This window comes from Elephas maximus, chromosome 27, assembly GCF_024166365.1.
Source record: "Elephas maximus indicus isolate mEleMax1 chromosome 27, mEleMax1 primary haplotype, whole genome shotgun sequence".
Lineage (NCBI taxonomy): Eukaryota > Metazoa > Chordata > Mammalia > Proboscidea > Elephantidae > Elephas > Elephas maximus.
This window is the reverse complement of record NC_064845.1, coordinates 32,238,538-32,261,969: the sequence shown is the minus strand read 5'-3', so window position 1 is coordinate 32,261,969 and position 23,432 is coordinate 32,238,538. Positions and strand designations below refer to the sequence as shown.

At 44.9% G+C, this 23,432-nt stretch overlaps 1 long non-coding RNA gene across 1 annotated transcript in view; it reads right to left on the bottom strand.

Annotated features, from left to right (window-relative positions):
- LOC126068375 (uncharacterized) overlaps nt 1-21,817 on the bottom strand; it is a 101,319-nt gene extending 79,502 nt beyond the window's left edge. The window contains exons 1-2 of the long non-coding RNA XR_007515661.1: nt 21,788-21,817; nt 21,089-21,148 (exon numbers count right to left, since the gene is read on the bottom strand). This is a non-coding gene — a long non-coding RNA (uncharacterized LOC126068375). The remainder of the gene's footprint in view (nt 1-21,088; nt 21,149-21,787) is intronic.
- Between the last annotated feature and the right edge of the window lie 1,615 nt (nt 21,818-23,432).

Genomic DNA, 23,432 nt, shown 5'->3' with positions numbered 1-23,432 from the left:
GTTTTTATCATAAATGGGTGTTGGACTTTGTCAAATGCCTTTTCTGCATCAATTGATAAGATCATGTGGTTTTTGTCTTTTGTTTTATTTATGTGATGGATTACATTAATGGTTTTTCTGATATTAAACCAGCCTTGCATATCTGGTATAAATCCCACTTGATCGTGGTGAATTATTTTTTTGATGTGTTGTTGGATTCTATTGGCTAGAATTTTGTTGAGGATTTTTGCATCTATGTTCATGAGGGATATAGGTCTATAAATTTCTTTTTTTGTAATGTCTTTACCTGGTTTTGGTATCAGGGAGCTGGTGGCTTCATAGAATGAGTTGGGTAGTATTCCGTCCTTTTCTATGCTTTGAAATACCTTCAGTAGTAGTGGTGTTAACTCTTCTCTGAAAGTTTGGTAGAACTCTGCAGTGAAGCCGTCCGGGCCAGGGCTTTTTTTTGTTGGAAGTTTTTTGATTACCGTTTCAATCTCTTTTTTTGTTATGGGTCTATTTAGTTGTTCTACTTCTGAATGTGTTAGTTTAGGTATGTAGTGTTTTTCCAAGAATTCATCCATTTCTTCTAGGTTTTCAAATTTGTTAGAGTACAGTTTTTCGTAGTAATCTGAAATGATTCTTTTAATTTCATTTGGTTCTGTTGTGATGTGGTCCTTCTCGTTTCTTATTCGGGTTATTTGTTTCCTTTCCTGTATTTCTTTAGTCAGTCTAGCCAATGGTTTATCAATTTTGTTAATTTTTTCAAAGAACCAGCTTTTGGCTTTGTTAATTCTTTCAATTGTTTTTCTGTTCTCTAATTCATTTAGTTCAGCTCTAATTTTTATTATTTGTTTTCTTCTTGTGCCTGATGGATTCTTTTGTTGCTCACTTTCTATTTGTTCAAGTTGTAGGGACACTTCTCTGCTTTTGGCTGTTTCTTCTTTTTGTATGTGTGCATTTATCGATATAAATTGGCCTCTGAGCACTGCTTTTGCTGTGTCCCAGAGGTTTTGATAGGAAGTATTTTCATTCTCGTTGCATTCTATGAATTTCCTTATTCCCTCCTTGATGTCTTCTATAACCCAGTCTTTTTTCAGGAGGGTATTGTTCATTTTCCAAGTATTTGATTTCTTTTCCCTAGTTTTTCTGTTATTGATTTCTAGTTTTATTGCCTTGTGGTCTGAGAAGATGCTTTGTAATATTTCGATGTTTTGGACTCTGCAAAGGTTTGTTTTATGACCTAGTATGTGGTCTATTGTAGAGAATGTTCCATGTGCACTAGAAAAAAAAGTATACTTTGCAGCAGTTGGGTGGAGAGTTCTGTAAAAGTCAATGAGGTCAAGTTGGTTGATTGTTGTAAGTAGGTCTTCCGTGTCTTTATTGAGCTTCTTACTGCATGTTCTGTCCTTCTCCGATAGTGGTGTGTTGACGTCTCCTACTATAATTGTGGAGGTGTCTATCTCAGTTTTCAATTCTGTTAAAATTTGATTTATGTATCTTGTAGCCCTGTCATTGGGTGCATAAATATTTAATATGGTTATGTCTTCCTGATCAATTGTCCCTTTTAGCATTATATAGTGTCCTTCTTTATCCTTTGTGGTAGATTTAAGTCTAAAGTCTATTTTGTCAGAAATTAATATTGCTACTCCTCTTCTTTTTTGCTTATTGTTTGCTTGCTATATTTTTTTCCATCCTTTGAGTTTTAGTTCGTTTGTGTCTCTAAGTCTAATGTGTGTCTCTTGTAGGCAGCATATAGATGGATCGTGTTTCTTTATCCAGTCTGAGACTCTGTGTCTCTTTATTGGTGCATTAATCCATTTACATTCAGCGTAATTATGGATAAATAAGTGTTTAGTGTTGTCATTTTGATGCCTTTTCATGTGTGTTGTTGGCAATTTCATTTTTCCACATACTTTTTGGTGCTGAGACGTTTTTCTTAGTAAATTGTGAGATCCTCATTTTCATAGTGTTTGACTTTATGTTAGTTGAGTCGTTACATTTTTCTTGGCTTTTATCTTGAGTTACGGAGTTGTTATACCTTTTTGTGGTTACCTTATTATTTACCCCTATTTTTCTAAGTGAAAACCTAACTTGTATCGTTCTATATCGCCTTGTATCACTCTCCATCTGGCAGTTCAATGCCTCCTGTATTTAGTCCCTCTTTTTGATTATTGTGATCTTTTACCTATTGACTTCCATGATTCCCTATTATGTGTATTTTTTTTTAATTAATCTTAATTTGTTTGTTTTTGTGACTTCCCTATTTGAGTTGATATCAGGACACTCTGTTTTGTGACCTTGTATTATGCTGCTATCTGATAGTATTGGTTTTCCGACCAAACAATATCCTTTAGTATTTCTTGTAGCTTTGGTTTGGTTTTTGCAAATTCTCTAAACTTGTGTTTATGTGTAAATATCTTAATTTCGCCTTCATATTTCAGAGAGAGTTTTGCTGGATATATGATCCTTGGCTGGCAGTTTTTCTCCTTCAGTGCTCTGTATATGTCGTCCCATTCCCTTCTTGCCTGCATGCTTGCTGCTGAGTAGTCTGAACTTATTCTTATTGATTCTCCCTTGAAGGAAACCTTTCTTTTCTCCCTGGCTGCTTTTAAAATTTTCTGTTTATCTTTTGTTTTGGCGAGTTTGATGATAATATGTCTTGGTGTTTTTCTTTTTGGATCAATCTTAAATGGGGTTCGATGAGCATCTTGGATAGATATCCTTTCGTCTTTCATGATGTCAGGGAAGTTTTGTGTCAGGAGTTCTTCAACTATTTTCTCTGTGTTTTCTTTCCCCCCTCCCTGTTCTGGGACTCCAATCAACCGCAAGTTATCCTTCTTGATAGAGTCCCACATGATTCTTAGGGTTTCTTCATTTTTTTTAATTCTTTTCTCTGATTTTTTTTCAGCTATGTTGGTGTTGATTCCCTGGTCCTCCAGATGTCCCAGTCTGCATTCTAATTGCTCGAGTCTGCTCCTCTGACTTCCTAGTGCGTTGTCTAATTCTGTAATTTTATTGTTAATCTTTTGGATTTCTGAATGCTGTCTCTCTATGGATTCTTGCAACTTATTAATTTTTCCACTATGTTCTTGAATAATCTTTTTGGGTCCTTCAAGTGTTTTATCAGTGTGTTCCTTGGCTTTTTCTGCAGTTTGCCTTATTTCGTTTCCGATGTCTTGAAGCATTCTGTAAATGAGTTTTTTATATTCTGTATCTGATAATTCCAGGATTGTATCTTCATTTGGGAAAGATTTTGATTCTTTAGTTTTGGGGGTTGTAAAAGCAGTCATGGTCTGCTTCTTTATGTGGTTTGATGTCGATTCCTGTCTCCAAGCCATCACTGGGAAACTTGTTTTTCCAGAAAATCCGCTAGAAAAAGAAATGCAGTCAGATCCCTATCAGAACTGCCTTTGGATTATGACCGCCACCTTGTTCCCTGTAAGGATGAAAGTCCGAGATTTGGATCATATATGCTTGGCTGTAGCTGGTTCTGCGTTTTTAGTCCAATTAGGGATGGATTTTTGGTCCCTGGGTTTTTTGTGGTTCCTTCTGTCAGGCCGGAAGAGTGGGTTAGGAAAAGACCCAAAGAAAAAAAAAAGGGGAAGAGCAAAGCCGCCACGGAGCCGGAGCCGTTCTCCCTCTGGCTCAGGAAATTCCAATGTTAATGAAGCCGCCTGGGGAGGGTGGGGGAGGGATCAGAGAGATAGGAGAGTAGCACCTCAGAATATAGCCAGAGTTGCTTGTCTTGCTTGGAATGACTATTTTTTTTCTGAGATTCCCAAGGGGCGTGTCGCCTATGTGTCCTGGCTGTGTGGAAATTGCCCCCGGGGGTCTGGCCCGCTGAAGCCACGGTCAGATCCTCCGCTGCCAGTCCAAAGCCCAGCGTCAAGGTTCCCCTGCTGGGACGCTGCACTCCCGGCTCCAAAATCAGTTGCTGCCTTCCGGGGATTTCTCATCCCGCCAGCCGCGTCGTGGCGCTGCCCCCGCAGACCGGCTGGGCCCCCTCCCAGGGGTAGTTCAGGGGAGTACAGTGGCGCCCCATGCTTGTGCTGTGACAGCGCCCAGTCAAAAGCCCAGCGCCAAGGTTCCCCGGCTGGGACGCTGCCCTCCCAGCTCCAAAATCAGTCGCTGTCTCACGGGACTTCTCGTCGCGCCAGCCGTGTCACCACGCCGCCCGCACGGACCGGCTGGGCCCCCTCCCGGGTTCAGTTCAGGGGCGTAGGGCTGCGCCCCTTGTGTGCGCCATCACAAGATTTATGAGTTCAGCTCCCCTGGGCCTAAAAGCCCGGCGCCAAGGTTACCTGACTGGGACACTGGCTCCAGGCTCCAAAAACAGTCGCTGCTTCCCCGTATTTGTTCGTTTTCCATCTCTAAATCTGTGTTTGTTGTTCAGGGTTCGTAGATTGTTATGTATGTGATCGATTCACTTGTTTTTCCGAGTCTTTGTTGCAAGAGGGATACGAGGTAGCGTCTACCTAGTCCGCCATCTTGGCCCCGCCTCCTGCCTAGTGGTTTTGAAGTATGGTGTTATTCACTTTCCATGTGATTTTTTTTTCCTTAGTCTTCCTGTTGTTAATTTTACTTTGATGGCATTGTGGTCAGAGAAGACAGTTTGCTTTCGATTTTGTCGAGGGTTGCTCTGTGGCCTAAGATGTGGTCTATTCTGGAGAATATTCCATGTGCACTGGAAAAGAAAGTGTACTTTGCCGCTGTTGGGTGGAGTGTTCTATACATGTCTGTGTCAAATTGGCTGATTGTGCTCTTTAGCTCTTCTGTATCACTGTTGAGTTTGTTTCTAGATGTTTTGTCCATTACTGAGAGTGGTGTGTTGAAGTCTCCCACTATTATTGTGTAACTGTGAATTTCTCTTTTCATTGCTGTTAGTGTTTGCTTTATGTCTTTTGGAGCCCTGTCATCGGGTGCATAGATGTTTATTGTAGTAAGTCTTCATGATGAATTGTCCCTTGAATCATTATATAGTGTTAGTTGGCTAGAATTTTGTTGAGAGTTTTTGTACCTATATTCATAAAGGCTATTGGTATGTAATTTTCTTTTTTAGTAATGTCTTTGCCTGGCTTTGGTATCAGGATATTGCTGGCTTTGTAGCATGAATTAGGGAGTATTCCTTCCTTTTCTATGTCTTGGAATAGTTTGAGTAGAATTGGTGTCAACTCTTCTCTGAATGTTTGGTAGAATTTTCCAGTGAAGCTGAAGTAGCTGGTACTTTTTTTTTTGTTGGTAATTTTTTTTTTTTATGACATCTTCAATTTCTTCTTTTGCTATTGGCCTGTTCAATTTTCTACCTCTATTTGAGTTAGTTTAGGTAGGTGTTCTGTTTCTAGTCATTAGTCTATTACTCCTGGGTTTTCAGATTAGTTGGAATACAGTTTTTCATAATATTTTCTTAATGATCCTTTTTATCTCAGTTGGTTGTGTTGTAATATCACCCATCTTATTTCTTATTTTGGTTATTTCCATCTTCTGATTTTTTTCCTTTTTCAATTTTGGCCAGCAGTTTTCCAATTTTATTGATCCTCTCAAAGAACCAACTTTTAGTCTTGTTGATTGTTTCTATTTTTTGTTTTGTTTTCTATTTCATTCTTTTCTGCTGTGATCTATATTATTTTCTTTCTTCTGGTGAGTGGGGACTCCTTTTGCTGCTCCTTTTCTGTTTGTTTGAGTTGTAGTGTTAAACTATTGATTTTGGCCCTTTCTTTTTTAGTGCTGTAAATTTTCCTCTGACCACTGCTTTTGCTGTATCCTAAAAGTTTTTGTCTGTTGTGTTTTCATTCTCATTTTGGTTATTATAATTTAAATGAAGGTTTACAGAGCAAATTAATTTCTCATTAAACAATAAATACACATACTATTTTGTGACATTGGTTGCCACCCTGACAACATGTCAACACTCTCCCCTTCTCCATCTTGGGTTCTCCATTACCAGCTTCCCCATCTCCTTCTGCCTTCTCATCCTTGCCCCTGGACTGGTGTGCCCATTTAGTCTCATTTTCTCTTATGGGCCTGTCTGATCTTTGGCTAAAGGGTGAACCTCAGGAATGAATTCAGTACTAAATTAAAAGGGTGTCTGGGGACCATAGTCTCATGGTTTCTCCAGTCTCTGTCAGATCAGTAAGCCTGGTCTTTTTTTGGAGTTAGAATTCTGTTCTACATTTTTCTCCAGATCTGTCCAGGACCCTCTATCGTGATCCCTGTCAGAGCAGTTGGTGGTGGTAGCCACGCACCATCTATTTGGGCTGGACTCAGTCTAGTGGAGGCTGTGGGAGTTGTGTTCCATTAGTCCTTTGGACCTATCTTTCCCTTGTGTCTTTGTTTTTCTTAATTCTCCCTTGCTCCAGATGGGGTGGGGCAAGTGGGATATCTTAGATGGATGCTCACAAACTTTGAAGTCCCTGGATGCTACTCATCAAGTAGAATGTAGAATATTTTCTCTATAAACTGTGTTGTGCTAATTGAGCTAGATGTCCCCTGAGACCATAGTCCCCAGCCCTCAGCCCAGTAATTTGGTCCCTCAGGGAGTTTGGCTGTGTCTATGAATCTTCCATGACCTTGCCCTGCTCAAGTAGAAGTGACACCCCCAGTATTGTGAACTGTCTTACCATTCACTAAGGTTACCACTTATCTATTGTCTAGTTAGTGTTTTTCCATACTGACTCCTCCCCTCCCTAGTAACCATCAGAGATCGTTTGTTCGTGTTTGTAAACCTTTTCATGAGTTTTTATAATAGTGGTCTCACGGAATGTTTGTCCTCTTGTGACTGGCTTATTTCACTCCGCGTAATAGCTTTCAGATTCATGCATGTTGTGAGATGTTTTGTAGATTCATCATTGTTCTTTATCATTGGGTAGTATTCCACTGTGTGTATGTACAATAGTTTGTTTATCCATTCATCTGTTGATGGGCACTTAGATTGTTTCCATCTTTTAGCTATTAGGAATAATGCTGCAGTGAACATGGATGTATGGATGTGCATCTATTTGTGTGATGGCTTTTTTTTCTCTAGGATATATTCATAGGAGTGAGAGTGCTGGATTGTATGGCATTTCTATTTCTAGCTTTTTAAGGAATCCCCATATTGTTTTCCAAAATGGTTGTACTATTGTATATTCCCACTAGCAATGCATAAAAGTTCCAAGCTCCCTGCATCCCCTCCAACATTTGTTATTTTCTGTTTTTTTCATTCATGCCAGTAATGTCAGGGTGAGATGGTATCTCATTGTAGTTTTGATTTGCATTTCTCTAATGGCTAGGGAGTGCGAGCATTTCCTCATGTGTCTATTAGCTGCCTGAGTGTCTTCTTTGGTGAAGTGTGTGTTCATATCCTTTGCCCATTTTTAAATTGAATTATTCGTCTTTTTGTTGTAGCGGTGTTGCGTTTTCCTATAGGTTTTGGAGATGAGACCTTTGTAGGATTTGTCATAGCTAAAACCTTTTTCCCAGTCTGTAGGCTGTCTTTTTACTCTTTTGGTAAAATCTTTTTATTATTACCATTTTTTCTTATTGTGCTTTAGGTGAAAGTTTACAACTCAAGTCACTTTCTCATTCACAAATTCGTACCCTTATTGTTTTTGACATTGGTTGCTGTCCTCACAATGTGACAGTACCCTCTGTCTTTCCAGCCTGGGTTCCCTGTGTCCATTTGTCCAGTTCCTGTCCCTTCAGGCCTTCTTGTCTTGCTTTTTGACAGGAGGTGCCTGTCTGATCTCGTATATCTGATTGGACTAAGAAGCGTGTTCCTCACATGTATTATTTTTTGTTTCATAGCCCTGCCTATTCTTTGTCTGAAGAGTAGGCTTTGGGAATGGTTTCAGTTCTGGGATAACAGAGTATCCGGGGGCCCTAGTTTCTGGGTTCCTGCAGTCTCTGTCAGACGATTAAGTCTGGTCTTTTTCGTGAATTTCAATTCTGTTCTACAGTTTTCTCCTGCTCTGTCCAAAGACCCTCTGTCATGTTTCCTGTCAGGGTGGTCATTGGTGGTAGCCAAGCACCATCTAGTTCTTCAGGTCTCAGGCTGGTGAAATCTTTGGATCACTTGGCCCTTTAGTCCTTTGGCTGTGTCTTTGGCTTCCTTCCTTGTCTTTTGGCATGACTGGGATGGGAACAATAAATGGATCTTAGATGGCCGCTAACAAGCTTTTAAGACACCAGATGCTACTCACCAAAGTGGGATGTTGAGCATTTTCTTTATAAACTATGTTATGGCAACTGACCCAGATGTCCCCCAAAACAATGATCCCCAGGCCCCAGTCCCAGCTACTCTGTCCCTCAAAAATGTTTGGATGTATCTAGGAAACTTCTTTGCTTTTCCTTTGGTCCAGTTGTGCTGACTTTCCCTATATTGTGCTTTGTCCTTCCCCTCACCAAAGTTGATATTTGTGTACTATCTAGTTAGCAGTTTCCCCTACCCTTCCTCCCCACCCTTGTAGCCATGAAAGAATCCTTTTTTCCGTTTAGATGTTTTCTTGAGCTCTTATAATAATGGTCTCATTTAACATTTGTCCTTTTGTGACTGACTTATTTCACTCAGCATAATGCCTTCCAGATTCATCCACGTTGTGAGGTGTTTCATGGATTCATCGTTGTTATTTATCGCTGCTAATATTTCATTGTGAGTTTGTGCCATAATTTATTCATCTAATGATGGGCGTTTATGTTGTTTCTATCATTTTGCTATTGTGAATAATGCTGCAATGAACATGTTTGTGCATATGCCTATTCATATGACAACTTTTAGCGAACCGAGGATAGGCAGGTCAAAGAGCAAGGCTCTCACTCACAGGTTGTGAATGCTGATGAACCCCAAGATTGGCAGATAAGTTGCTAGTTCATGTCCCATGAACCAAAGGTCAGATGATCGCGAGGTAGCTGTAGGGTCCAGAACCAGCCAAAAACCTTGGCGAGGCAAGCCGGGAGGAAGTAGGCAACGGAGGGAGGAGTGATGAAGGCTGAGGAGACAATGAACTGCCACACTCCCTGCCCCCACTGATACCACTCAGCAGATTTCATCACAGGGGTGATTACATATCAGATTTCAACAGGGAAGTGATCAAAACACTATGGAATTGCCAAAACACTGATAATCATGGCCCAGCCCAAGTTGACACTCAGTCTTAACCATCACAGTCCACCGCTTGTCAACTGGTCACCTGTGCATATCTCCCCAAACCATACAAAATCTCTGGATAAAGACAATTACAAAGTCAGACCTGCACCTAACATGATACAACTGACACACGTCCAGCCGAAAACACACTAGCCCTGTTTGCATCTTATGTTTTATAAGTGAAGAAAACAGAAATATTTGATACACACATACAAAGCAGAAATACTCAACAAGTACAGTCCTTGTTTCTGCAGCTGGTCACGTGGCCGTAACTGGTATCTAGAACTACCTTCTACCACCACCCATCCCATAGTCCCTTTGCCTTCAGCAAGCACCTCTGCAGGTCACTGTTTTTGCCTCGTGGGTTGACCCAAACCTTCATTGCTGAAGGTTCTAAGCCATTAGTAGTCATGTTGGAATTGGGTTGCTGTAGTTTTCTGTTGACTTTAATCACAGGGCATGGTAGTACTAAGAGGTGCCCTAAGGGATCTCCTGCATTGCAGATATAGTCTTCTTTAATTCCATTATGTAATATGAATCCGATTTCTTCTTGGTAATCAGGGTCAATCACACCAGCCAATATGGTAACTCCCTTCTTTGCCTGTTGATCCAGAGGCATAAGGAGCCCAAAGTGGCCAGGTGGCATTCTTAGCTTCCAGTTCAATAGAATCAGTGATGTGTCTCCAGATGGGAGTATTCTTCCCTTAGGAACTAAGACCTCTAGACCTGCAAAGCATAAGGTTGCAGAGAGAGGAAGCAAAAATCTTATGAGTGGATCACTAGGGGTAATAGAGAGTGGTGCCATTTCTATTTCCACCCCTTGATTCCTGGACCCATGAATCCTGCTTAAGGGAGAAACAGCACCATATATTGGATGCTAGTTTAGATCATATGGAGCCTCCTGGAGAACAGTGCCCCAAACCTGCAAGGTATTGCCACCCACCTATCACTGTAATTGTGATTTTAGGAGGCCATTCCATTGTTCTATCAAACCAGCTGCTTCAGAATGATGGGGAACATGATAAGATTAGTGAATTCCATGAGCATGGGCCTACTGCACTGCATTTGCTGTGAAGTGTCCACGATGGTAAATAAGACATTCTGTAAGTACACGGATAGTAGTTTTGGCAGAAGCATTGCATACTGGGAAGGCAAATCCTTCTCCAGAGTAAGTGTCTATTCCATTAAGAACAAAACGGTGCCTTCTCCATGATGGAGGTAGTCCAATGTAATCAGCTTGCCACCAGGTTGTTGGCTGATCACATGAAGGGATGGTGCCATATCGGGGACTCAGTGTTGGTCTCTGCTGCTGGCAGATTGTGTGCTCAGCATTGGCTGTAGCCAAGTCAGCCTTGGTGAGTAGAAGTCCATGTTGTTGGTTCCGTGCATAACCTCCATCCCTGCCAGCAGGGCCACTTTGTTCATGAGCCCATTGAACAATGATGGGAGTAGCTGGGGAAAGAGGATGACTGGTTTCCACAGAACACATCATCTTATCCTTTTGATTTTTAAAATAATCCTCTGCTGAGGCCACCCTTTGGTGAGCATTCACATGAGACACAAAAATCTTCACTTCTTCGTCCCATGCAGAGAGGACTATCCACATACCTCTTCCCCGTAAATCCTGGTCTCACAATTTTCCAGTCATGTTCCTTCCAAATCCCTGACCATCCAGCCAAACCATTGGCCACAGCCCGTAAATCAGTATACAGTCTCACATCTGGCCATTTCTCCTTCCAAACAAAGTGAACAACCTGGTGCACTGCTCGAAGTTCTGCCCATTGGGAGGATTTCCCATCAGCACTGTCCTTTAGGGAGGTCCCAGAAAGGGGGTATAGTGCTGCTACAGTTCACTTCTGAGTGGTGTCTGCAAATTGCACAGAATCACCTGTAAACCAGGCACAGGTTTCTATTTTTCAGTCAACTGATCAGAAGGAACTCCCCATGAGGCCATAGGTGCAGACTGGGAGATGGAAGGTAATGTGATAGTAATAGAGACCATGGGCATTTGGGTATATCATCATGCAAGTTACTTATGCTTTCAAGTCCTGCTGGGGCCTGATCTTGTATACACTACTTCCGTTTAATGATGGAGTGCTGCTGTGTGTATCCAACTTCGTGATTCTGTGGGTCATACACCACCCAGTTCATGATGGACAGCTCAGCCTGTATGGTGACTTGGTGGCCTGTGGTTAAGTGTTCAGTTTCTACTAAGGCTACATAACAAGGCAAAAGATGTTTTTCAAAAGGAGTGTAATTATCTGCATTGGATGGCAGGGCTTTGCTCCAAATCCTAAGGGTCTGTGTGGTGGTTCGCCAATAGGGGCTTGCTAAAGACTCCAAACAGAATCTCCATCTGCTACTGACACTTCAAGCACCATTGGATCAGCTAGTTCATACGGTCCAAGTGGCACAGCGGCTTGCACAGCAGCCTGAATCTATTGCAGAGCCTTCTCTTGTTCTGGGCCCCATTCAAACCAGCAGCTTTTCCAGTCACTTGATAAATAGGCTGGAGTAGCACACCCAAATGAAAAATATGTTGCCTCCCAAATCCAAAGAGGCACACTAGGCATTGTGCCTCCTTTTTAATTGTGGGAGCAGCCAGATGCAATAACTTATCCTTCACTTTAGGAGAAATATCTCGACAGGCCACATACCACTGGACTCCTAAAAATTTCACTGAGGTGGTAGGTGCCTGAATTTTTGTGGGATTAGTTTACCACCCTCTAGCAGGCAAATGTTTCACCAATAAGTCCAAAGTCATTGATACTTCTTCTTACTAGGTGCAATCAGCATAATGTCATCCATGTAGTGGACCAGTGTGACATCTTACGGAAGGGAAAGGCAATCAAGATCTCTGCCGACTAAATTATGACACAGGGCTAGAAAGCTCATGGAGCGCTGAGGTAGGCAAGTGAAGGTGCACTGCTGGCCTTGCCAGCTGAAGGCAAACTTCTGGTGGTCTTTCCAAACAGGTATGGAGAAAGTAGCCCGCTCAATAGCTGCATACCAGTTACCAGGACATGTATTAATTTGCTCAAGCAATGAAACTACATCAGGAACAGCGTCTGCAATTGGAGTCACAACCTGGTTAGGTTTTTGATAATCTATTGTCCTTCTCCAAGATCCGTCTGTTTTTTGCACAGGCCAAATAGGCGAGTTGAATGGGGGATGTGGTGAGAATTACCACCCCTGCATCCTTCAAGTCCTTGCTGGTGTCAGTAATGTCTGCAGTTCCTCCAGAAATGCAGTATTGCTTTTGGTTTCCTATTTTCCTAGGTAAGGGCAGTTCTAATGTCTTCCACTTGGCTTTTCCTACCAAAATACATCTTTCTCCATTTGTTGGGGATTCAGTGTGGGGCTTCTGCAGATTCTTCAGTATATCTATTCCAATACTGCCTTCTGGAACTGGGAAAGTAACTACCGGGGGATTTGGGGATCCAGTGGACCTACTGTGAAACAAACATGAGCCAACACTCCATTAGTCAACTGACCTCTATATGTCCCCAGCCTGACTGGTGGGCTGCAGTGCTGTTTTGGGTCTCCTGGAATTAGTGTTAGTTCAGAGCTAGTATCTAAAAAAAAAAAAAAAAAAAAATCCCCAAAATGCCTGATTATTTTCTTTTCTCCAGTGAGAAGTCACTCTCGTAAAAGGTCATAGATCCCTTTGGGGAAGGCTAGGAGAGAGATTAACAGTATAAATTTTTGGCAGTGTGTTTGGGTCCTTCCTCATGGGGACCTGGCCTTCCATTCATTCAAGGGGTTGTTGATCTTCAAATTCGCTCAAGTATGGGAGTTGACTGAGGGCAATTCGAGTTAGACTGTTGTTCACCTAACCTAGAATTCATCCATTTGTACAGATCAAGTACGTATTTAGTAGATTTCCTATCTATTTCACTCCTAGGGACACGATGACTAAGTAGTCGTAGGTGTATATGAGTCAGACTATTCTGATTACTGCTTTGACTTTGCTGTCCGTTACTGTAACCATGCCCACCTTGTCTTTGTCTACCTTGTCTTTGTCAATTGAGTGCCACCACTTGGCTCCCACTATTACAGGGTCTATTCATCCGCATTGTGTTTAGCTGTCTTAATTCAGTTAGGGCAGTTCCCACTGTCAACTCTGATTTACATAAAATAGCAATCACAGCAGTCTTCAAGGATGCTGGATTTCCCTTCACAAATTTCTTCCTCACAGTTGTGGTAAAAGGTGTGTTCCCTGGGCATCCATGTGTGGGTCTGTGAGTTTAACCTGATAAATCCACCTTAACGTGCCAATTTCCCTAAGCCTTTGAATAAAATTTTCTACAGTATACCAAGACAGGTCTGGGACTTCAACTTGATTTAGTGCAGGCCACTGCGTAATGCATGCTTCAGCAATGCAAACAAAGGAACTATTAGATCTTTTCCTAACTTCTCGAGCTAAAATATTGAATGAAGAATGTGTGCTTAGTGGACCCATATCAATAAACTCAGACTGATCCATCATTATGTTCCTTGCAGCATTATCCTGCACCCTTAATAACCATTCCCACACCTATTCCCCAGGTTCCTGTTTGTACATATTAGAAAAGTCAAGCAGTTCTCTTGGAGTGTAGCATGCCTCCTCCTGGGTCACACTTTGTACTTCACCTTTTTGGGGTTCGCTAGGACTTAAATCTATTATAGGTCTAGAAGCCAGAATCAATAGTGTGGAGTTGTTTTGAGAACGTTCAGCATTGTGTTGTAAAGCGTCTCCCAGGAAATGACTCAGGGAACGGCTCTTTAGAGGCAGCTGGGCTAGGACTAATCTCGTTAGATGGAAGTAGAGGGGCTAATGGTTTTACTGGGCAGGGTGGTATAGCAGACACACATGAAGTAATCTCTTCAGGTGGAAGTGGTTTCATAGGAAGGAGTGATTAATTGAAATATAGGGGCTCCTTGTCTCCAACTTTCTAATTATCTGCCCATATGTCCCCATCCCAAGTTTCAGGATCTCATTTCTTCCCAATCAATGCCCCGTCACTTTAACTTCACACACCTCTGAGGTTGGCCAGTTGAAGTGGTGTTGTAATTTAGGCACTCTTACTATAAGACTCTGGTTTGGTTTTTGGCAATATCAGCACTGTTGCTAAAAGAAATAAGGCTTTCCTTCAAAGCACAAGTAGAAACTTTGAGGTTGTTTATGCTGCACTTGAACGTTGACACTGAAGCCCTGAGCGCATCTCTTTCTTTCACCAGTTTGTCAGGTGAAGGTAGGACCAACCAACCAGCTTCCTTGTACTTCTCATTATGAGAAAATTGTTGAAAGTTATCATGTATGTAATCGCTCAGGGCCTCGCCTTTCGCCAATACCTGATCTATTGGTGGTGATAATTTGCATATTTGAATTGCCACGTCATGCCATGGATTAGCAGTGCCCTCTTTACTACTGAATGCAGAGTCATCAACATCTTTGAGACCAACCAGACTTGAAAACTAATTTAGAAAACTCATCCTTACAATTTTGTTTCTCTAGAACCTCTCTCGGTACCGAATGTCTTAGGCTGGGTGCTCTAGAGAAGCAAAACTAGAATAGTGTATAAATATGTATATAGAGAGATTTACATCAAGGAAACAGCTTACGTGATTGTAGAGTTGCAAGTCGATGGATCAGCATAGAGGCTTCTCCTGATTCATGTATCCACAGGGGCTGGCAAACCCAAGGTTAGCAGACTGGAGAGCAGGGCTCTTGCTCACAGGCTATGAAGGTTGAAGAATCCCAAGATGAGCAGGTAAGCTGCTAGCTCCAGTCCCAAGAACTGGAGGTCAGATGAACAAGAGACAGGTGCAGGATCCAGGACAAGCCAAGAGCCTTGGCAAGGTGAGCAGAAAGTAAGTAGGTGGTAGAGGGCAAAAACATAAAGACTGAGGGGGAAGTGAGCCACCACAGGCCCTACCTGCACTGATGCCACTCAGAGGATTCCATTATAGGGGTGATCACATACCAAATTTCAAGAGGGAAGTGATCACATCATACCACTGCCAAAACATTGAGAATCATGGCCTAGCCACTTGACACACACAGTGTTAACCATCACACATACCCTGCGATTAAAGTCAATGGAAAATTACAGCAACTCCGTTCCGACATGACTACTAATGGCCCAGGCCCTTTTAGGAATGCCAGTTTGGGTCACCCCACCAGGCAGAGAGCTACGACCAGCTGAGGTACTTGCTGAGGACAAAGGGAATATGGAATGGTTGGTGGAAGAAGGTAGTTCTCAATACTAGTTATGGCCACGTGATCAATTGCAGAAACGAGGGCTGTAACAGTTATGAGTATTTCTGCTTTGTATGTGTGCATCAAATATTTTTGTTGTCTCCATTTATAAAATATAAGATGTAAACAGAGCTAGTGCAGTTTTGGTTGTATGTGTGTTCGTTGTGTCATGTTAGGCACAAGAATGACTTTGTAATTGTCTTTATTCAGAGATTATGTATGGGTGAACGAGATGTGTACAGATGCCAAATTGACAAGGGATGGACTGTGGTAGTTAAGATTGTGTGTCAGCTTGGCTGTGCCATGATTCTAAGAGTTTTGGCAGTCATGTTGTGGTCACTTCCCTGTTGAGATTTGATATGTGATCACTCCAATGGTGCAATATGCTGTGAATAGCCAGGTGGTTGAAGGGGAGTTTCCTTGGGCGTGTGGTCTGCATCCAATGTGTGCAGACATTCTGGCAGGGCTCCGGGGCTTTTGCTTGCTCGGGTTCTGTAGCTGGCTCCTGTTCATCTGACCTCCAGTTTTGGGGACTTCAGCTGGCTGTTTACCTACAGTCTTGCCTGCCGATCTTGGGATTGGTTGATCTTCACAGCCAGTGAGCAACACCTGTGTTCTCCAGTCTGCTGTTATTGGGTACACCAGCACCTGAGGCTACATGAATCAGGAGAGGCCTCTGTCCTGACCCACAGACTTGGGATGTTATGACCTTTAAAGCCATGTGAGCCATTTTCTTGATATAAATCTCTCTCTATATATATATATCTTTATACACTTTACTGGTTTTGCTTCTTTAGAGAACTGAGGCTAAGTAAGAGCATTCACACAAGATACAAATATCTTCACTTCTTTGGTGTGTTCAGAGAGCTCTGTCACATGCCACTTCTTCATACTTCCTTGGCTCCAAATTTCCAATCATGTTCCTTCCAAGTCCCTGGCTATCCAGTCAAAAAATTGGCCACAACCCATGAATCAGTGTACCATTGCATATCTGGCCATTTATCCTTGCACATAAAGTGAAAACTCATGTTCACTGATTGAAGTTCTGCCCATTGAGAGGCTATCCCCTCACCAGTGTCCTTCAGGGAGGTCCCAGAAAGGGGCTGTAGTGCTTTGCTGCCACTTTCCACGTTCAGATGGTGCCTGCATATCATGCAGAAAAACATCTGTAAACCAGACACCAGCTTTCACTTCCTCAGTCAACTGATCATGAGGCCATAGATGAAGACCAGGAAAGGGCAGGTAATGTAATAGGAGTGGAGGCCATGGGCATTTGGGACATTTCCTCATGTGACTTACTTGAGCCTTGAGGTCCTGCTCAGGCGTGATATGATATATACCACTTGCATTTAATGATGGAGTGCTGCTGAGCACATCCAGCTTTATGGCTCTCTGTGTCAGACAACACCCAGTTCATGATGGGCAGCTCAGGCCGCATGGTGACTTGGTGTCCCACGGTTAAGTGTTGAGTCTCTACTAAGGCTCTGTAACAAGCCAAAACCTGTTTCTCAAAAGGAGAGTAATTAAATACGGACGATGGCAGGGCTTTGCTCCAAAATCCTAAGGATCTGCACTGTCATTCACTAATAGGGGCCTGCCAGACACTCGAAAGAACACCTCTGTCTCCCATTGACACTTCTAGAACCTTTGGTTCTGCCAGATCATGTGGCCCACGTGGCAGAGCAGCTTGGACATCAGTCTGAACCTGTTCCAAAGCTTTCTCTTGTTGTGGGCCCTGCTCAAAACTAGTAGCTTTTCAAGTCATGTGATAAGTAGGCAGGAATAGCACACCCAAATGAGGGATATGATGCCTCCAAAATCCAAAGAGGCCCAACAAGTGTTGTGCCTCTTTTTCAGTTGTTAGAAGGGCGAGATATATCAGCTTACCCTCTACTTCACAAGGAATATCTCAACATGCCCTACTCCACTGGAGCCGTAGAAGTTTCACTGAGATGTAGGCACCTGAATTTTTGTCAGAATAATTTTCCACCCTCTAGCATGCAACTGTCTTACCACTAAGTCTACAGTATTGATACTTGTTTCTTACTAGGTTCAGTCAGCATAATGCCATTAATGTAATGGACCAGTGTGACGTCTTTTGGAAGGAAAAACTGATTAAGTTCCCTGTGGACTGAATTATGACATAGGGCTTGAGAGTTGATACTGCCCTGAGAAAAACTAGTGAAGGTGTATTGCTGGCCTTACCAGCTGAAGGCAAACTGCTTCTGGTGGCCCTTTAAAACAGAGATAGGGAAAAGGCATTGGCCAGATTAATGACTGCATACCCCAGAAGATATATTAATTTTCATACCACATCCTCAAGGAAACTTCCCTTCTAACTGATTGGCTGCTCACATCAAATCACAAAATGGAGGATGATTACATAACTTCTGCCAAATCCCTGAGAATGGCCTACACAAGTTGACACATAACATGAATCATCACAGTGGTGATGAAAGTGTTCTGAAGTAGATACTGGTGATCGTTGAATAAGATTATGAAACTAGGTAAAGCCACTATATGACACACTTTAAAGCTATTAAAACAAAACTTTATTTAGTAAGAAATCTACCAGTTAATATAGTATAAGGTATGAAGTGTAAATTGATCTGGAAAAATACTAGAACAAAAGCAAAAAAAATACCCACTGAGGTGAGAAGAAGAAAATGTCTGGTTCTGAGGCTGATGTTTCCTGGCTGTGAATGAGGAGCTGCTGTGGAGGAGGTAGGGCAACTGGCTCTGCCTCTGGTGCCCAAGGAAGAGCTAGAGGTGGAGGATTTATTAGCCTGTGGGGCTCCAGTGTTGAAGGAGGAGCAGGATCGATATCAGGTGTTTGTCGGGAGCCAGCTGGAGGTGGCCCAGAATGGAAATCCACCCCTCCAGCTGACTCTTTGTCTAGTGCCATCGCTGGACCTGGTGATAAAATAGCTGGTGGTCTAAGGACTTCCGGTGTTGGTGCAGGAGCAGGTGGTTGAGGAACCATTTCTGTAGGTGGCCCAGGATGGGAATCGAGCCCACCAATAGGCTCTTCTCCTGGTGCCCGGGCCAGAGATCGAGATGGAGGCCTTTGGGGTACAGCGAGCTCTGGTATTGGTAGAGGAACAGGAGTAGGATTGACATCAGCCATTGGTCCAGGAGCCAGCTCTGGATGTAGCCCAGGATAAGAATCTGATCTTCCAGCTGGCTCGCCACTTGCTGGTGATGGTGCTGTATGGAGCTCCAGTATTAGCCCAGGTGCATGATGGACCTAACCAGGCGGTCCAGGAGTTCGTTATGGTCTTGGCCCAGGGAGAGAATCCTATCTCTCAGTAGGCTCTCTGTCAGGTGCCAGTGCTGAACTCGGTGATGTTGGACCTGTTGTTGTACCCAGCTCCAATATTGCTGCAAGAGCAGGACCTGATTCAGGAAGTAGTCCTTGAGTGTGTTCTGAAAGTTGTCCAGGGTAAAAATCCAGCTCTGCTTCGTGCTCTCCATCTGGTAATGGGATAGGCGGTGCTCTGTTGAGCTTCGGTATCGGTACAGGATCAGGATCGACCTCACCAGGTGGTCCAGGGCCTGGCTCATGCGGTGGCCCTGGTTAAGAATCAGAATCTCCAGCGGCCTATCCATGTGCTGCCAGAGCTGAAGCTCCTGACAGAATAGCTGTTGCTCTGTCGACCTCCTGTGTTGGAGCAGGAGCTGGATCGATGTCAGCTTGTGGTCCAGAATCCGGTTCTGTAGTTGGCTCATAACGGGTATGCACCTCTCCATCTGACTCTCCACCTGATGCTGGTGATGGGACTGGGGAAAGACCTGGGCTACGTCAAGCTCCAGTGTTGGAACAGGAGCGGGAGCAGGATGGATGATAGCCGGTGGTCCGGGAACCAGTTCTGGAGGTGGCCCAGGATACGAATCTGAGCCTCCAGCTGGGTCTTCGTCAGGTTCCAGTGCAGGAGCTGGTGACGGAATCAGTGGTGCTCTGTGGAGCTCTTGTTTTGGTGCAGGAGCAGGATCAACCTCACCAGGTGGTACAGGGTCCGGTTCTAGAAGTGGCCCAGGATAAGAATCCCACCTTTCAGCCTGCTCTGGGTTCGGTGGCAGCGATGGAGCTGGCGATGGAATAGCTGATGGTCTCTGCAGCTCCAGTGTTGGAGCATGAGCAGGAGCAGGATTGACATCAGCCGGTGGTCCAGGAGGCAGTTCTGGAGGTGGCCCAGGAGAGGGGTCCGCCCCTCCTGCCAGCTCTCCATGAGGTGCCAGTGCTGGAGCCGATGACATAATAGGTGGTGCACTACGGCTCTTTGGTGCTGCTACAGGAGCAGAATGTACCCCAGGAGATTGTCCAGGAGCTGGTTCTTGGGGCAAAGATAGCTCTCGAGCCCCTTTGACAATTGGTGCTGGCCCTGGCTCTGGAGCTGCAAGAGGAGAAAGGTTCACCAACATGGCTATCTTTCCTCATGCCTTGCCAATGATGGAAAACACCCACTGCCACGAAGAGAAGCCCATTCCCAAGATTTCCATCCCAGGAAGTCTTCCCAGGCTGTGGTCTACCACAGAAGGGTCTGAAGTTACTCTGAGCTCTGGCTCAACCCCAGCCTCTGGGGGTCTTCCCTCGTGCCCCTCACAAGCTCACATGCAGTCATGCGCAGTCTTCCTCACCTTCTGGCTCTGCCTCAGTGACCTCCATTTGATCCAGGTGTGCCAAGAGAAGTTGGGCCCCACGCTCCAGATGTGAGCCTGGCATGTTCACGTGCACATACTCCACCACGAGCTTTAGGCAGAGGAAGTCCGGGGGCTGATTGAAATCCTCTGAGTATTCCTTCAGCCATGTGCCCAGGATAAAAGAGATGGCTCTGGGGACGGGTGGTGAAGAGCAGGGTCAGGGGCCTGACTTTTCCCACCACACTGCCCTCCCAGGACTCCCCTGCAAGAGGCCGGTCCCTCTTTCTGCCCCTGACCTTCCAAAGGTCAGCATTGCCCTGCACACACCCTCTGACTACCCTGACAGTGGCAGGCCAGGTCACTGACAGGAGGCTAGGACAGAGGCTTGTCCCAAGGAGCTCCCTATCAATGGTCTAACCAACTCTCCCTTCTAGGAAGTCTGAATTACATCCCTTTCTTTCCCCTGGCCCACTCCCCACTGGACAGTAAGCCTCTAAGGGCACGGAGATGCGTGCCTGCAGGTTCACCTCACAGCCTGGCACACAGTAGTCCTCCAGGATTATCTGATGCTGGGCGACACACACAGTCCATCCGCTGACCCAGATGCCCAGGCCATAGGGCCCCTCCTCTGAAGCATGTGCACCAGCGTGCTGCCTGGTTCTCTGCATGTGTGTGAGCGTCTCTTCTCCCATGGACACTGTTCTCCCCTGGGACAGGGGCCCCACATGCAGCTGAGCACCCACAACCGGGGATCGGGATTTGGGAGCAGTTTCCTCCAATCCTGCCCCCCACAACCTCCTGTTTTAGGCACCAAATAGACAAGGGAGGAAGCAGTGATGTGAGGGAATTGTGGGAGGATGAATTCTCTCAGGGGCCTCTCTGAGCCCCCAGCCTCCCCTCTGCTGCCCATGACACCCAGGATCCACTCCCATCTCTGTATGACTGCTTACATCCTGCAGGGGTGCCCCTAAACTCATCCCTCTAGTGGAATCTAGATGTGTGGGGCCAGGGTCTACCAACCCCAATCCAGACACAGGACCCCTAAAACCTCCACCATTCTGTAGAGATAGGAGGCCCTCCTTCTCCACACAAAGTCCACTCACCCTTTCAGCTGCTCCTGGGGTTCACCGTACTCAGCAGAATAGGGATGGTTACATCCATACCTAGAGGTGGTGTGAGGGTGTCACATCTAATGCACTGTGGGCACTACTTGCTTAAGATGTCTAGTGTTCCTGTGTGACTCTCAGACTGGAACAGAATCCTAGGAGGGCAGGGCTTCCTATCTGCTTTGTTCACTGAACAATGCTAAATACCTAGAACAGTGTTTGCAACAGTAGGAGCTTCATGGATGATTGGTGAATGAGTGAACCCAACCAGCACCTTCCCAGGTATCTAAGAGTCCTGGGGCCCCTCTACCAGCCTCCAGGGATCCCTGTTCTGGCTGTACCAAGGAGAAAAAAGGACCTACTAAATTGAATCTGCACCTCCTCTTCACAAATGTTAAGTAGGTTTGCTCAAGGGTATGTAGTCAATGAGGGGTCACCTAGACAGCTTCTTCATGGGAGAGAGGAAAATAATAAATGTGAACATCCCAGCCCCTCAAGCACCCTTCACCTTAGAGCTGGGCTCTGTGTACACACTTCCTGTGGCTTGTGTCATGTGGTCCTGATAGTAATTCTAGCTGATTGGACCTTTAGCACCCTACTCAGAGGAGAAAACTAAGGCTCTGAGTGGTGAAGTGACATTCTCCAGAGTCACAGCTGGTAGGGGGTAGAGTCCCCATTGGGCTGTGGAGGGCTCACCTTTGGAGCAGATGTTCTAGGACCTGTTGGGTGGTGGCATAGGTTCTGTAGGCTCCCAGAAAGATTTCAATGTAGGAGAAGTCACCCTTTAGGTAGGCAGGCACCAGGAGCTCCACCAGCTTCTCCAGTGAGCCTGCCTTGAAGGTTTTCATCACCCAGGCCTCATCCAGGTCCTCGTCAGAACCAGAGACACACTGGAATGGGACAGAGGAGGGACATATTGTCAGAGGGAGCCCCATGAACCACCAGGAGGGTTGTGGGCTCAGAGCTCAGACCAGGTACTCCCTCTCCCTCAGTGACCTGTGTCAGGAGGTGGGACACCAGTGCCTTGAGCAGCAAAGAGGTCTCAGCTTTCGAAGCAGGATTGGAGGTGGGGGATGATTACAAACATTAGGAGCCTGAAGTGATTTTGTTAACAAAGTAACCATGGTATCTCCCTGGAAGAAGAGCTGTATCCCAGTGAGTCCTCACAAAACTCCCCGTTCCAGAGATGAGAAAAGAGAGGCTTAGTGATATCTGTTGTCTGCTTGAAGTCATCTGATCCGAGCCCAGAACTGTCTGACACTAGGGCTCCGTGATGTTCCCTCTGTGCTATGTGAGGCCTGTTCCACTCCTGACTCTGAGGGGAAGGTATGGTTCAAGCTTACATCCTCCCAGCTGAAGACAGTGCACAGAGCAGACTCACCCATGAGTTAAGCAAGACACAGATTTTTCTTTCTGTACATTAAAGGGGGTTTTGAGAACCTCAAGCTATGGAGCACCCAGATCCAGCCAAATGTGAGAGCCTGGAGATCCTGGGGTGGGAGAAAGACCCCTAGAGAGCCGAGGACCTGACCAGATGGCTCAGGGAGGGCAAATGTGAATGGTTGGTAAAGGACTGAGAGGTGGCTCAGCTTCTCAGGGCCAACAGGTGCCTTAGAGCCACACTGCAGTTCTGTTGGGCACCCTGACAGCAGGCTGGCAAAACAGAAAGGAACCATAATACCTGGAACAGGCTCAATGCAGAGACGCAGCCAGCATCACAAACTGCTGGGCCATGGGACCGCGACAGCTGTTTTGGGAAGGAGTCTGGCTCTAGTGACCCTAACTTGAAATGTGCACATCCTTCTGCCCAGCATGCCACTCCTGGGAGTCTGTCCTGGGTGGGTCAGGGTATGAGGACACATGTAAGAGTGTCTGCAGCCCTTCTGAAAGGGCAGCAGAAGGAATCAGTCCAGGGACAGCAGCAGCGAGAGGCTCAGTCACTGTGGGGATAGGCCTCCCTTCTGGAACATTCTGTATCGAGTCAGGGTACAGCCCCTGACCTGAATGAAGGGTCACGTGATGTATTACCCGAGACTGCAGATTGTAGAAAAAGGTGTGTCATAGCCTGAGCCCCACACTTTAGGGTAAAAGAAGCCTGCTAAGTGTGATGATGTGTGAAGCTGGGAGAAGGTGTGGAAGGACAGTCCAGCTGATTGCTGCCTGGGGCTCTGGGGTTGAAAGTTAAGCACTAAAACGGCAGCAACATGCAAAAGATGCATTGGCTTATGTGAAGTGAAGACAGTATAAAAAGCTTGTCTCTCATGTTCCTACGAATAGGGGAAGAGTGACTTTGTAGGTGGCGAGGGCAGGGGAGGCAGTGTTGTGGGGGTAAGGTTGATTC